This window comes from Carassius gibelio, chromosome A24 (assembly GCF_023724105.1).
Source record: "Carassius gibelio isolate Cgi1373 ecotype wild population from Czech Republic chromosome A24, carGib1.2-hapl.c, whole genome shotgun sequence".
NCBI classification, from domain to species: Eukaryota; Metazoa; Chordata; class Actinopteri; order Cypriniformes; family Cyprinidae; genus Carassius; species Carassius gibelio.
Window position 1 is genome coordinate 5,769,803 of NC_068394.1, and position 12,858 is coordinate 5,782,660.

Genomic DNA, 12,858 nt, shown 5'->3' on the forward strand with positions numbered 1-12,858 from the left:
ATAATAATAATAAAATAATAATAATAATATTAAGAAATACTTTTAATTTAATGGACTCAAAAGAAATATGTAACTCATAAACATCATTTACAATACACTATAAAATCTGTCGCCTCAAATGATTTTTTTTTCCTTTTTTTCCTTAAATTTATATTATTTTCCAGATATATTTAACTCTGTATTGGATGGCCTGTACAGCAGTCTGGAAACCTTTCTGTCAGTATATTAACTTAAATTGCAATCAATTCTAACCTATGTTTTTCGGAGTCCAGTAGTGTCCAGCCCTACAGTCAGAATTCATTTGTTCAAACTTAAGTCCTCATAGACAGACTGATGATCCAGTATACGATTAGACTCCAAGCCTGCACAAAAACATTGAGTCAGGTGGGATTTATGCAATGAGGGACATTTGCTGCATGACTCAGTAAGTTCTTAACTCTAGAAAACTTTCCTTTAGTTCAAATTCTTGCCTGTATTTTATGTAAGATCAAAGATGACCTCTGTAGATCCATTACAGAAAGTCAGACTCTGAGCCCAGAGGGAGGGCGAATGAAAGAATATATTTTTCAAAATAAGCCCTGCTAAAAATCAGTGATTGTGTGAGAAGAACTTTGATTCCACTGGGGGCGAGAGTAGAGGTGGGAGAAGAAGAAAAAACAGGAAGGAGGAAATTGGGAACAAAGGGATTTGCCGAATCCCCTGTGCAAGCATCAAGCAGCACCTCAACAACAGAAACAGGATGCTTCGGTCTGATGGGCCGTGAGACAGAGCACTGCTTCAGCCAGTTTCCTTTGAGCGGGAAACTATGAAGCAGGTGCACAGTAGAGCCTGTAGAATTCAACACAAGGGTGTGAAGAAGATCAGCCATGTCTTCCTCATCCATGCAGGCAGACAGTGATGTCAGGAGGCATTTGGATGCTTTGCGCCATGCTGGGGGTTTAAACGAAAGTACCCCTGAGAGCCATTTCTCCCTGATGCACTCCGTCTGCACTTTGTTTAAACTAATCAGCACAGGATAATGATGGGGATGATTGAGATGTGCATCATGGGACGGGCTGACCAAACTCTGTTCTGCAATAAACGGACATTATTTATTTTCTGCAGAGGTTAGAGAGAGGAAAGAGAATAGGAGAGACAGTGGAATCAGTTTAACTGCTCGTTGACTGCATCATAATTTGCTCACTACTACTATGCACTACAGTTATGTACTCCGCTAGAAGAATTATGTCAGTAATGGGACAAACACATCACAAAATAAAACTGCAATCTTGATACCACATGAGTTAAACAGTCTTTTAACCAGTTTCAAATTCAAGTTTCAAATGACAAGCACTTTGTTTGTTAACTATTAAGGACAATAATACTAAAAAAGAAAACTTTCTGTTGGCATATATATATATATATATATATATATATATATATATATATATATATACACACACACACACACACACACACAGTATATGTGTGTGTGTGCGCGTACATGCATGTGTGTGCGTTTTAAAATTTAAACAAAAACACTAACTATTGAAGGAAATAAAATTATAAAAGTTAATAAATAGAAAAATCTGTATATGTAAGTATTTTTATATGTAATTATTTACATATTTAAATCAAACTAATTGCAGATGAATATGTTTATACATACGCACACACTTTGCTTTCAGCAAAAATACAGTGAAAACATTATTAGTGTTTGATTACACTCTAAAAACTGCTGGGTTGAAAACAACCCAATTTGGGTTATTTTGACAACCCAGCGCTGGGTCAAAAAGGGACGAACCCAGCGCTGGGTTATTTTAACCCAACCAGTTGGGTTATCATATTTAACCCAGCCTGCTGGGTTGCCATTTTTTATGGTTTAAAATGACTATATTGCAGGGTTTCAAAAACCAGAGCGGGTGTTTTTTATCACTGTATTTCAGAAGGAAAACTACTGTATTTAGAAAATGTTCGATATCATTTCGCATGTGCTTGATAAGGCAGCGTTTGTGAGCTCAGCACCGCTCTGCAGCCGTTACCGGAGAAACCTACCTCTCCCGCTCTTAGCGCCTCCTGCTGGCAGAACATAAACTCGCAGAGTGCAGCCATGTGGGGAAACAATGCATTTCTACGTTAAAATTAACCCAAATTGAGCTAGGCATTAAACCTACAAATGTTGTTCATTTTAAATATCACTTTTACACACAAATAATAATTACCAAAAGGAAAATATTTATTAAAAACATGAGAAAAGTCAAAAAGTAACATGTTAGAAGAATTGCAGAAAAGGATGGCATTAACAGCTACATTACAGTTCATAAACAAAGCATTGAACATTTGATGAATATAACTCAAGATCAAATTGGACTTTGTTCAATTGTATATATTGTATAAAAATATACGAAAACACATACAATAAATTTACAATTAGTTAGGTTTTTTTCCAACTATTCTGGCATGACAGTACACAAATAAATCACAACATTAACTTTGATATTATAACATTTAACAGACGCATGTGTGTGTGTGTGTGTGTGTGTGTGAAAGAATGTGAGCAGGTGTATGAATGACAGAGTGTAAACTCTTCTACTAAACAACACAGAAAAAGCATTTAACTTTTTTTTTTTTTAACAAATTATACACTTACAGTTTGTTTCATAGTCCATTAATACAGATCATGCATCACGGTCAATTTTCATGATCTCTTTAGCATAACTGATGTAATCATGAAGAAACCCCATCAGCACAGCATGTGACATCTTCTACATCATCCAGGGCAGCGTCCTCCTTTAAAACCACCGCTGCATCAGTTTAGGGGAAAGAAGATTCTCCTCTCTGACCAGCATTCATCCCAGTCAACGTCTGTTCTTCATCAGTGGCCTAAGAGAAACACATGAAAAAATTAAACATTTAATTAAACTATCGATTTTCAGGTAGAGGTGTATTCACATCCGTAAGGATAGGTAAATAATCGGTTTTAAAGTTTCAACACTTTGTGTGCTTGTTTAATGTCTGTCTATCACAGCTCTCATGAAGTCTATAATGGCAGCACTAGTGTGAGGGCAGGTGATATTGTTTGAATAAATATTGCTTTCAGAAAGCTTCTTTACTGAAACATTAAAACAGTCATGACATTCACATACCTCACAAATGTTCATGTACGTGGAGGGCTGCTCTTCAAACCGTTAGTTCACCAAATAATTAAAATGTTCATAATTTACTCTCCCCATGTTTTTCCAGACTCATACAAAATCTGCTAATTTTTTGGAAAACGTATGAATATATTTAATATTCTCTTTTTGTGTCCTCCATTGCTGGTCTGGGAGACCAGTATTTTATTTTGAACATGTTTGCTATCATATAATTTAAGATGTATTCATATATAAATATCAGAATTTACTTCTACAATAACTCTATATTTACGAAGCTTGAAAATACTGATTATCTAAACTATAAATGGATTAACAAATATTATGAGAAAACTGAAAATATATTAATTTATGTTGTAAAGACAGACAAAAGTCTTATAGGTTTGGAATGACTTGAGGGCAAGTAAATTATTTTTTGTGTGAACTTTACCTCTAAGAGCGAAGACCAAGAATAATGACTCTCCAAATCAGACAAGACAACTCCAAACTTGGTTTGATTTCTGCAATAAAAAACACAGACATCAATGGTCTTAATGAAATGAGCACGTAATCACACTGTTGTTGCATCAAAATGTGAAGTAAACCGGCAGGAGACAACAGAAAAATTTATTTTCTAAAAATAACTTACATAAAATCTCAAAGGAATGATGCTCTCCCATGTCTCTTGCTTTTAACATCTACAAAAACAAAAAACAAACATTATTTTACTCTTAGTAAAACACAACAACAACTGATAACATGAAATTATGAAGTTTACTTGCCTTAAACGATCTTTCCCTCTCTTCAGAAGAAGCTGAGAAAACCACCTCCTCACAAAAGCACACTTGTGTGTCCTTAACTCCAGTTAGTTTGAGTTCTGCAAAGAGGGACATCAATGGTTTCAATAAAATATTAACATATACATACATATATATACATACATATATATACACACATACAGACAGACATACAGACATACATATATATATATATATATATAATCACACTGTTTTTGCATCAAAATGTGAAGTTAACAGGCAGGACACAACATAAACATTAATTTTCTAAAAAAAAAAAAGTAATAATAACTTAACTTACATCAGTCTCAAAAGAATGAAGTTATCTTGTCTCTGGATTGCAACATCTAAAAAAACACACACATTATTTTAGTCTTAGTAAAAATAAAGATAACTTGATGTTATTCTGAAGTTTACTCTCCTTAACCCGTCTGTCCCTCTCTTCAGAAGAACACCTCCTCATCCTCACACAGGTCTGTGACTCCTCACACAAACAGCTTCTGTGTCTTTAACTCTCAGCGCGAGGACAATGAAGACACAAGCTGGACAAGTCTGAAATATTACATGTAAAACATACTTTTAACAGTTACCACTTCAACAGCCTCAAAATAATTATGCTAGTCTTTACTACACAATGCCGTTTCCTTTAGGAGACAAACATACTTTCAGTTTAACCGCGAAAAAAAAGACAAATTCACATGAGCGTAACCGTGACCATAACCGTCTGTTAACGCCTCAAAAAGTACAGATAATGTTAAATCTTATGTAAATGACAAAATACATTCACAGACGTTATATTAAAAGTACATCCTCCATTCAGTACCGTTCCATGAGGCAGTTAAGACCTCCGTGTCTGAGGCGAAAACCGCGTCCGTTTTTTTTTTAAATATATATATATATAACGTTAAGCTCCTTTGTTTCCGCCTTTCATAAAACCTTCCGCCTTTCATACAACCGGGTAAACAATAAAAGATAACTTTACATTTTGAATATTTACTTACCATAGTCTTTCACTCGCTTCTCGCTTCTATCACGCTGAGAAAATGGCGGCTGCTCGCACTGGAGACGTACGATCTTGACGTGACGTGCGTGCTCTCCTTCACGTCCGCGTCCTCAACCCAGACCCGCTGGGTTAAACATTTTTTTTTTTAAACCTTATTTTCAACCCAAACTTGGGTTAAAACATCCCAAAGTCCTATCCAACGGCCTCAACCCAGCAGTTGGGTTGAAAAAACAACCCAGCGTTTTTTAGAGTGTAGGTAATTAATTAATTAATGTGATGCCAACAAAAAAATCATACCACAAAAATATAATTATTAATTTGGCTTAATTTAGTTTGTTGTACAAATGTTTAGATATTGTAACAAGCAAGGATTTACTATTCCAAATATCACACACTGAATATACAGTATTAATAAACTAAAAATTACCCACCTTGAACTTCCATCTCTCCATTCCATCCACATTTTCTCTTTGTCTTTCACTTTTTCTGATACTGTCACTACACTTCTCATTCCTGTATCCTCGATAAAGCTGAGTGTTGTGATAAAGCTAAAATTTGATTATTATAGAACATCAACTGTTGCAGAAGCCCCCCGGTCCTTTAGGTGTTTTGTAATACGGAGTTGTTATTTGTTCAGCTGTAATGGAAAAGAGGTTTTCAGTGATTTATGAGAGGGAGAGTAGCTGCTTTTGTTTTCTGCATTTCTTGGGGTTTGTATCATTGTTTTAAATCAGTGTGTGCTCCTGGAGATAGCTGCGACCACACAAGATTATATCTCAATGCAATGCCACTACACACGCTTTCAAATACTGCACTCTATTAATATCTGAAATACTGAGACCACCCATCCCATTTCTCTCTCTTCCAGTAATATTTTCCAGATATTAAAGTGATAAACCTAAATTAAACCTGCATGACTGGAGATTTAAAAAAAAAATCAATACCAAAATCAACTATTAACAAACTTGCATTAAAATCCATAATAAATTTAGAAGTGCTGGTGCAAAATTTTACATTTCAGGCAATCAATTCTGTCTGGACAGACTGCTTCCCTGTACTCTGTTACTGGAGAGCAGCTCAGGCAGGGAAAACTGATTTTGCTGTATTGGGTTCCTCCTCTAACTCGCAGCGGAAATTAGAGCAGTACCTCTACACTACTGTGGTTTAATAAAGCTTAGTTTATTAATTTTCAAAAGCCACTAGTGCTGAATATTACATTTATTTTTTTCAGACTAATATATACGTAATTATTATTCATACTCAATGGAAACATGAATCTCAATAGTTTTTTCAATGGTCTCAATAGTCTATGCATTAATTTCTTAACAGTGTATTAATTTCTCAATAGTGTAGTGTTTCCAGCAGCCAGCATACTGCTAAATTGTGGCCTGTTACTGGAGAATGACTCAGCCAAGGATTTGAAACTTTACATTTACATGCAGGTAAAAAAAAAAAAAAAAAAAAATGATACCTGTGAAAAGTGTTAATCAGCAATTGTTACTTTCAAATATTTCTACATGATTTAACCCAGACAGAATTGATTTGCTGGTGCAAATTAATGTATTAAGGTTGATTGTGATATTAAGTATCTGACTTGCATAAGAAACATTTTTGTTTTTAGATGTTACAATTTTTAAAGTTATCCTTTTTTAGTGTAATAGCTAAACATGAAATGAATAGCTCAGCCAAAAATGAAAATGTACTGAAAATTTACACAACATCAGTCCATCCAAAATGTAGTTGATGCTTCTTCATCAAAAAAGATATGGACAAATGATCCATTACATCAATTGCTCACCAATAGATCATCTGCCGTGAATGGGTGCCTGTCACGCTGCCAGTCTTTGTTTTCCTGGGTGTTCCCTAATGAGCTCACTTCCCCTTAGGCACTTCACCATAGGCACTTTAATTCCGCTAGTCTGGTTGTGTCTTCACAGTAATTGCACTCCAATTAGAATCGCACAGGTGTTGACAATACTCTGTCATTAGTTTCCCTATATAGAGCTGTCTTTCTCTGTTGTCTTCATGGAGTCCTTACCCTATGTGTCTCATGCTCTCGTTCCCCCGAGACTTCCTCTACCTTCTCATTCTTCCGAGTTCCCCGTTTCATCCGGTTCCCTCTTTTGGTTACGTTTGTCTCTCATGACTGTTTATTTTTGTAGTTACCCCTCTGTTTAAATAAAAACCCTTACCTGCATTTGGATCTACCCTCTCTTTGTGTTTTCCCAAACCCAACCGTGACAGAAGGACTCCATCATGCCTAGATCCAGCGGTGTGAGATTTCGAATCGGTTCCCCAGCCACCATGGAGGAACGGAGGGGGAGAGTCCGGAACTTAACCACCCTTCATCAAGAGGGAAGGGAGGTGGGGGCCTGGCGCAATTGTTTTGGACTTTGGCAGTCGGGTTAGGTTACAATGATGCAGCACTAAAGGATTGGTTTAATAATTGCCTGGATGATCCTTTACCTCAATGGGAGATGAAGGGGTTAGAGATCCTGGACTTTTGGGGGTTTACCAATTACCTGCACCATCGTGCTCAGTGGAATGCAACAACCACACCAGAGTTTCCAGACAAGGCTGCCAGCTCAGCCCCACAACCCAAGATGGCCACCAGCCCAGCCCCACAGCCCAAGATGGCCGCCAGCCTAGCGCCACAGCTCAAGATGGCCGCCAGCCCAGCACCACAGCACAAGATGGCCGACTCAACGCCACCGACTCTCCATCGTAGAGGGCGGAGGAGGAGACAGGCAGCTACTGTTCCTCAGGACCCGGAGAACGTTCCCGAGCGGGCGGCTGCCGTCCATGAGGCCATTCCCGATGTGGTGCCCGCTGCTGTTCCGGAGGCGGTGGCCGAGGCTGTTCCCGATGCGGTGCCCGCTGCTGTTCCGGAGACCGAGGCGGTGGCCGAGGCCGTTCCCGATGCGGTGCCCGCTAATGTTCCGGAGGCCGAGGCGGTGCCCGATGCAGTCTCCAAGGCGGTGCCCGATGCAGTTCCCGAGGCGGTGCCCGATGCTGTTTCCGAGGCCGAGGCTGTTCCCGAGAAGGTGCTCGATGCTGTTCGAGAGGCCGAGGCAATGCCCGATGCTGTTCCCGATGTGGTGCCCGCTGCGGTTCTGGAGGCCGAGGCGGTACCCGCTGCTGTTCCGGAGGCCGAGGCGGTGGCCGAGGCTGTTCCCGATGCGGTGCCCGCTGCTGTTCTGGAGGCCGAGGCGGTGCCCGCTGCTGTTCCGGAGGCCGAGGCGGTGACCGAAGCCGTTCCCGATGCGGTTCCCGTTGCTGTTCCGGAGGCCGGGGCGGTGGCCGAGGTCGTTCCCGATGCGGTGCCCGCTGCTGCTCCGGAGGCCGAGGCTGTTCCCGAGGCGGTGCCTGATGCAGTTCCCGAGGCGGTGCCCGATGCAGTTCCCGAGGCGGTGCCCGATGCTGTTCCCGAGGCGGTGCCCGCTAATGTTCCGGAGGCCGAGGCGGTGCCCGATGCAGTCTCCGAGGCGGTGCCCGATGCAGTTCCCGAGGCGGTGCCCGATGCTGTTTCCGAGGCCGAGGCTGTTCCCGAGAAGGTGCTCGATGCTGTTCGAGAGGCCGAGGCAATGCCCGATGCTGTTCCCGATGTGGTGCCCGCTGCGGTTCTGGAGGCCGAGGCGGTACCCGCTGCTGTTCCGGAGGCCGAGGCGGTGGCCGAGGCCGAGGCCGTTCCCGATGCGGTTCCCGTTGCTGTTCTGGAGGCCGAGGCGGTGCCCGCTGCTGTTCCGGAGGCCGAGGCGGTGACCGAAGCCGTTCCCGATGCGGTTCCCGTTGCTGTTCCGGAGGCCGAGGCGGTGCCCGATGCTGTTCCCGAGGAGGTGCCCGATGCAGTTTCCGAGCCGGTGCCCGATGCAGTTCCCGAGGCGGTGCCCGATGCTGTTCCCGAGGCGGTGCCCGATGCAGTTCCCGAGGCGGTGCCCGATGCAGTTCCCGAGGCGGTGCCCGATGCAGTTCCCGAGGCGGTGCCCGATGCAGTTCCCGAGGCGGTGCCCGATGCAGTTCCCGAGGCGGTGCCCGATGCAGTTCCCGAGGCGGTGCCCGATGCAGTTCCCGAGGCGGTGCCCGATGCAGTTCCCGAGGCGGTGCCCGATGCAGTTCCCGAGGCGGTGCCCGATGCTGTTCCCGAGGCGGTGCTCGATGTTGTTCCCGAGGCGGTGCTCGATGTTGTTCCCGAGGCGGTGCCCGATGCAGTTCCCGAGGCGATGCCCGAGGCGGTGCCCGATGCTGTTCCCGAGGCGGAGCCCGATGCTGTTCCCGAGGCGGAGCCCGATGCTGTTCCCGAGGCGGAGCCCGATGCTGTTCCCGAGGCGGAGCTCGATGTTGTTCCCGAGGCGGTGCCCGATGCAGTTCCCGAGGCGATGCCCGAGGCGGTGCCCGATGCAGTTCCCGAGGCGGTGCTCGATGCTGTTCCCGAGGCGGAGCCCGATGCTGTTCCCGAGGCGGAGCCCGATGCTGGTCCCGAGGCGGTGCCCGATGCTGGTCCCGAGGCGGTGCCCGATGCTGGTCCCGAGGCGGTGCCCGATGCTGGTCCCGAGGCGGTGCCCGATGCTGGTCCCGAGGCGGTGCCCGATGCTGGTCCCGAGGCGGAGCCCGATGCTGGTCCCGAGGCGGTGCCCGATGCTGGTCCCGAGGCGGTGCCCGATGCTGGTCCCGAGGCGGTGCCCGATGCTGGTCCCGAGGCGGTGCCCGATGCTGTTCCCGAGGCGGTGCCCGATGCTGTTCCCGAGGCGGTGCCCACAAGGCCGTGGTGGTCTTCTACTCCGCCCTGGGGGACTCTGGCGGTGACCACGAGGACGTGGTGGTCGTCCGCTCCACCCTGGGGGACTCGGGCGGTGACCACGAAGACGTGGTGGTCGTCAGCTCCGCTCTGGGGGACTCCGGCGGTGACCATGAGGACGTGGTGGTCTTCTGCTCCGCCCTGGTGGACTCCGGCCTCGACCACAAAGACGTGGTGGTCTTCCGCTCCGCCCTGGAGGGCTTTGACTTTGACCACAAGGCCGTGGTGGTTTTCCGCTCCGCCCTGGTGGACTCCGGCCTCGACCACAAAGATGTGGTGGTCATCTGCTCCGTCCTGGTGGACGCCTCAACATGCCCTTCATGGACTTATGTTTTGTGTTTTTTGAATTCTGTTTCTGTCTGTTCCTTTTTAGTTTAGTCTGGCCCTCCTTCCCTCCCCCTGAGCCTCCACCTGCCCGCCTTCCTCCTGGACTCCTTGTTTTGTGTTGCACCTTTCCATTCCTCCTGGTTGCTCCTGTCCCTGTTTTCTGTCCCTCCGTCCCTCCCCCTGGTCCGCCGCCGTTCCACCTCCCTCCTGCCTCTTTTTCTGTTGGGGTTTTCCTGGGTTTAGGTGGAGCATCTGGTAGCTGCTCCGTAGGGAGGGGGTAATGTCACGCTGCCAGTCTTTGTTTTCCTGGGTGTTCCCTAATGAGCTCACTTCCCCTTAGGCACTTCACCATAGGCACTTTAATTCCGCTAGTCTGGTTGTGTCTTCACAGTAATTGCACTCCAATTAGAATCGCACAGGTGTTGACAATACTCTGTCATTAGTTTCCCTATATAGAGCTGTCTTTCTCTGTTGTCTTCATGGAGTCCTTACCCTATGTGTCTCATGCTCTCGTTCCCCCGAGACTTCCTCTACCTTCTCATTCTTCCGAGTTCCCCGTTTCATCCGGTTCCCTCTTTTGGTTACGTTTGTCTCTCATGACTGTTTATTTTTGTAGTTACCCCTCTGTTTAAATAAAAACCCTTACCTGCATTTGGATCTACCCTCTCTTTGTGTTTTCCCAAACCCAACCGTGACAGAGCCGTCAGAATGAGAGTCCAAACAGCTGATAAAAACATCACAGTAATCCACACCAATCCAGTCCATTAATGAACATGTCATGATGTGAAAAGCTGCATGGTTTTAAGCAAATTCATCATTACGGCGTTTTTTTTTTTTTTTACTATTGCTCTATTCATATATATTTTTCCAGTCCTTCAAATTGCTTTTTTAAGTGAATCAGGCTTCCTCTTCTGAATCAGGAGAGAAATAGGCACAAATCAAACACTGTTTACAAGACAAAACAGACCAAAACAGTTCTAAACAAATATGTTGGTGGATTTTGATGCAAGAGGACAACATGTGATAGACCTTTTCACTTTTCGTGATGTTTTTATCAGCTTTTTGGGCTCTCGTTCTGACAGCACCCATTCACTGCAGAGGATCCATTGGTGAGCAAGTTGTGTAAAGCTAAATTTCTCCATACCTATTTTGATACATCTACATCTTAGATGGTCTGATTTTCAGCAAATTTTATTTTTTGGGTGAATTATTCCTTAAATGAATCGGACACAAGATTCATTCTGACTTTGGACTGGAGAACTGAACAGATCATTGTGATGACCCGCCGAAAAAAAAAACTGTGCCTTTCAGCTGTTTAGTGAAACAAAATACTCAGAAACTCACAAATTTTAAAGCCAGCAGGTGTTGCTGAGCAACTGAACTCTTGAGTAAAGCAAAAATGAATAAGAGCGAGAGCAAAGAAACTATGGCAAGTCACATGGAAAGGAGAAAGGGTGAGTGAGAGAAGATCAAGGAGGGCAAGTGAGATTAATGCAATCGTGAGGTGGTGTGGGAAGCTCAGGTGCTCGGCAGCTCATTAACACTAGAACACAACACGCTCATCTACTCTCAAAATAACACCACAAGCATGTATTCAGACCAGGAGCACTCAAACTTGTTTCAGCATCCCAGGCTTATTAGTATGTAAAAGTACAGAGTGAGCAGAATGAGCTGAACAGATGACGAGCAGAAGTAGAATTTGTGAGGAACAACACCTTCCCCTGATCATTAGCAATAGTAAACAGTTTTGTAGAGTCCTTTGTTAGATTCATGAATAATGCAAGTGAAATATGAAAGGGCAAATTACAATAACATAAACATGCAGAGACAGATTCAATGAAAGCTCATTTTCAAACACTTGACTTTGTTGTCTCACAGAAGGCTGTATGTGCAAATAAACGCGAGATGAGAATTTCTCCAAATTACCGTCCTCAAACAAGATGCTCTGCCAGTGATGAACTCAAATTGTTTGCCGAACATAATTTGCCCAGCAATGAGGATTTGCTGTGTGTGAACAAAATCATCCAACAGCCATTCCCATGTACGGCGGAAAACTTTCACAACTTTGATTTGTATTATTTCGTTAAATAGAGTAACAATAACTTTTCATAGGGGAATACAGCCCGGGATATGAGCCTTATGAGATCACCATTCTTCATATAGAAACTTTCATTCCTTTGCTGCATTGGTATTCATTAATATTAGCTTGAATTAGATTCTGTTGTCCTACCCAAGCTGCTAACTCTCATGGAAAGCTTTTACTTGCTCCACATGAGACCAGAGCAGGATCTAATTATGCTGTTGGCTGTATAATTACTGATGTGCCTAACATTTGCGAAAAGTGATTGAAATGCAGGTGGTTAAAAACTGCATTCATCCAACAAAAAGAAATTAATGGTTATTTATAACAATGGATGACCAGGTCTTTAAAGAATACCCACTGTGTCATACTGAAATATTATCTTGGCAGTAGGTGTGTTGAGTAACCACCTTTGCCTGAATGAATCTCACGTAGACTTCCCCCATGGAAATCAGTTCAACTTATGAGGGTGGTTTTGGAAGATGCTCGACATCCGTTTTGCATAAATCATTAACACTTTAGGATGCTGTATGTCAGTATATTCTGTCTCTGTCAGAACTGCATTGTATTATCAGCATAAAAATTTAAGTAAAAAGTTAAATTGAAAAAGTAACTGTGTATCTGCACTGTAGAAAATGACAGTGAATTTAACGGTAAAAGGCTGTAAAAATGCTACGGTAAAAACCTTAGATTTAAGGTTTACTACTTGTTTACTACGTATCTACTTAGGTAGATTCCCCTACTAT

The 12,858-nt window shown here is 43.6% G+C and overlaps 2 long non-coding RNA genes across 2 annotated transcripts; both read right to left on the reverse strand.

The window, feature by feature from the left end:
• Positions 1 to 1,708: 1,708 nt before the first annotated feature.
• Positions 1,709 to 3,814, reverse strand: LOC127946438 (uncharacterized). Its single transcript, XR_008151090.1, has 3 exons — positions 3,760 to 3,814; positions 3,562 to 3,631; positions 1,709 to 2,862 (listed from the first exon to the last, which is right to left on the reverse strand). It is a non-coding gene; the product is annotated as an uncharacterized LOC127946438 (long non-coding RNA).
• A 78-nt stretch (positions 3,815 to 3,892) lies between these two features.
• LOC127946439 (uncharacterized) lies at positions 3,893 to 5,166 on the reverse strand. The gene is made up of 3 exons (XR_008151091.1): positions 4,909 to 5,166; positions 4,209 to 4,459; positions 3,893 to 3,987 (listed from the first exon to the last, which is right to left on the reverse strand). It is a non-coding gene; the product is annotated as an uncharacterized LOC127946439 (long non-coding RNA).
• Positions 5,167 to 12,858: the final 7,692 nt, after the last annotated feature.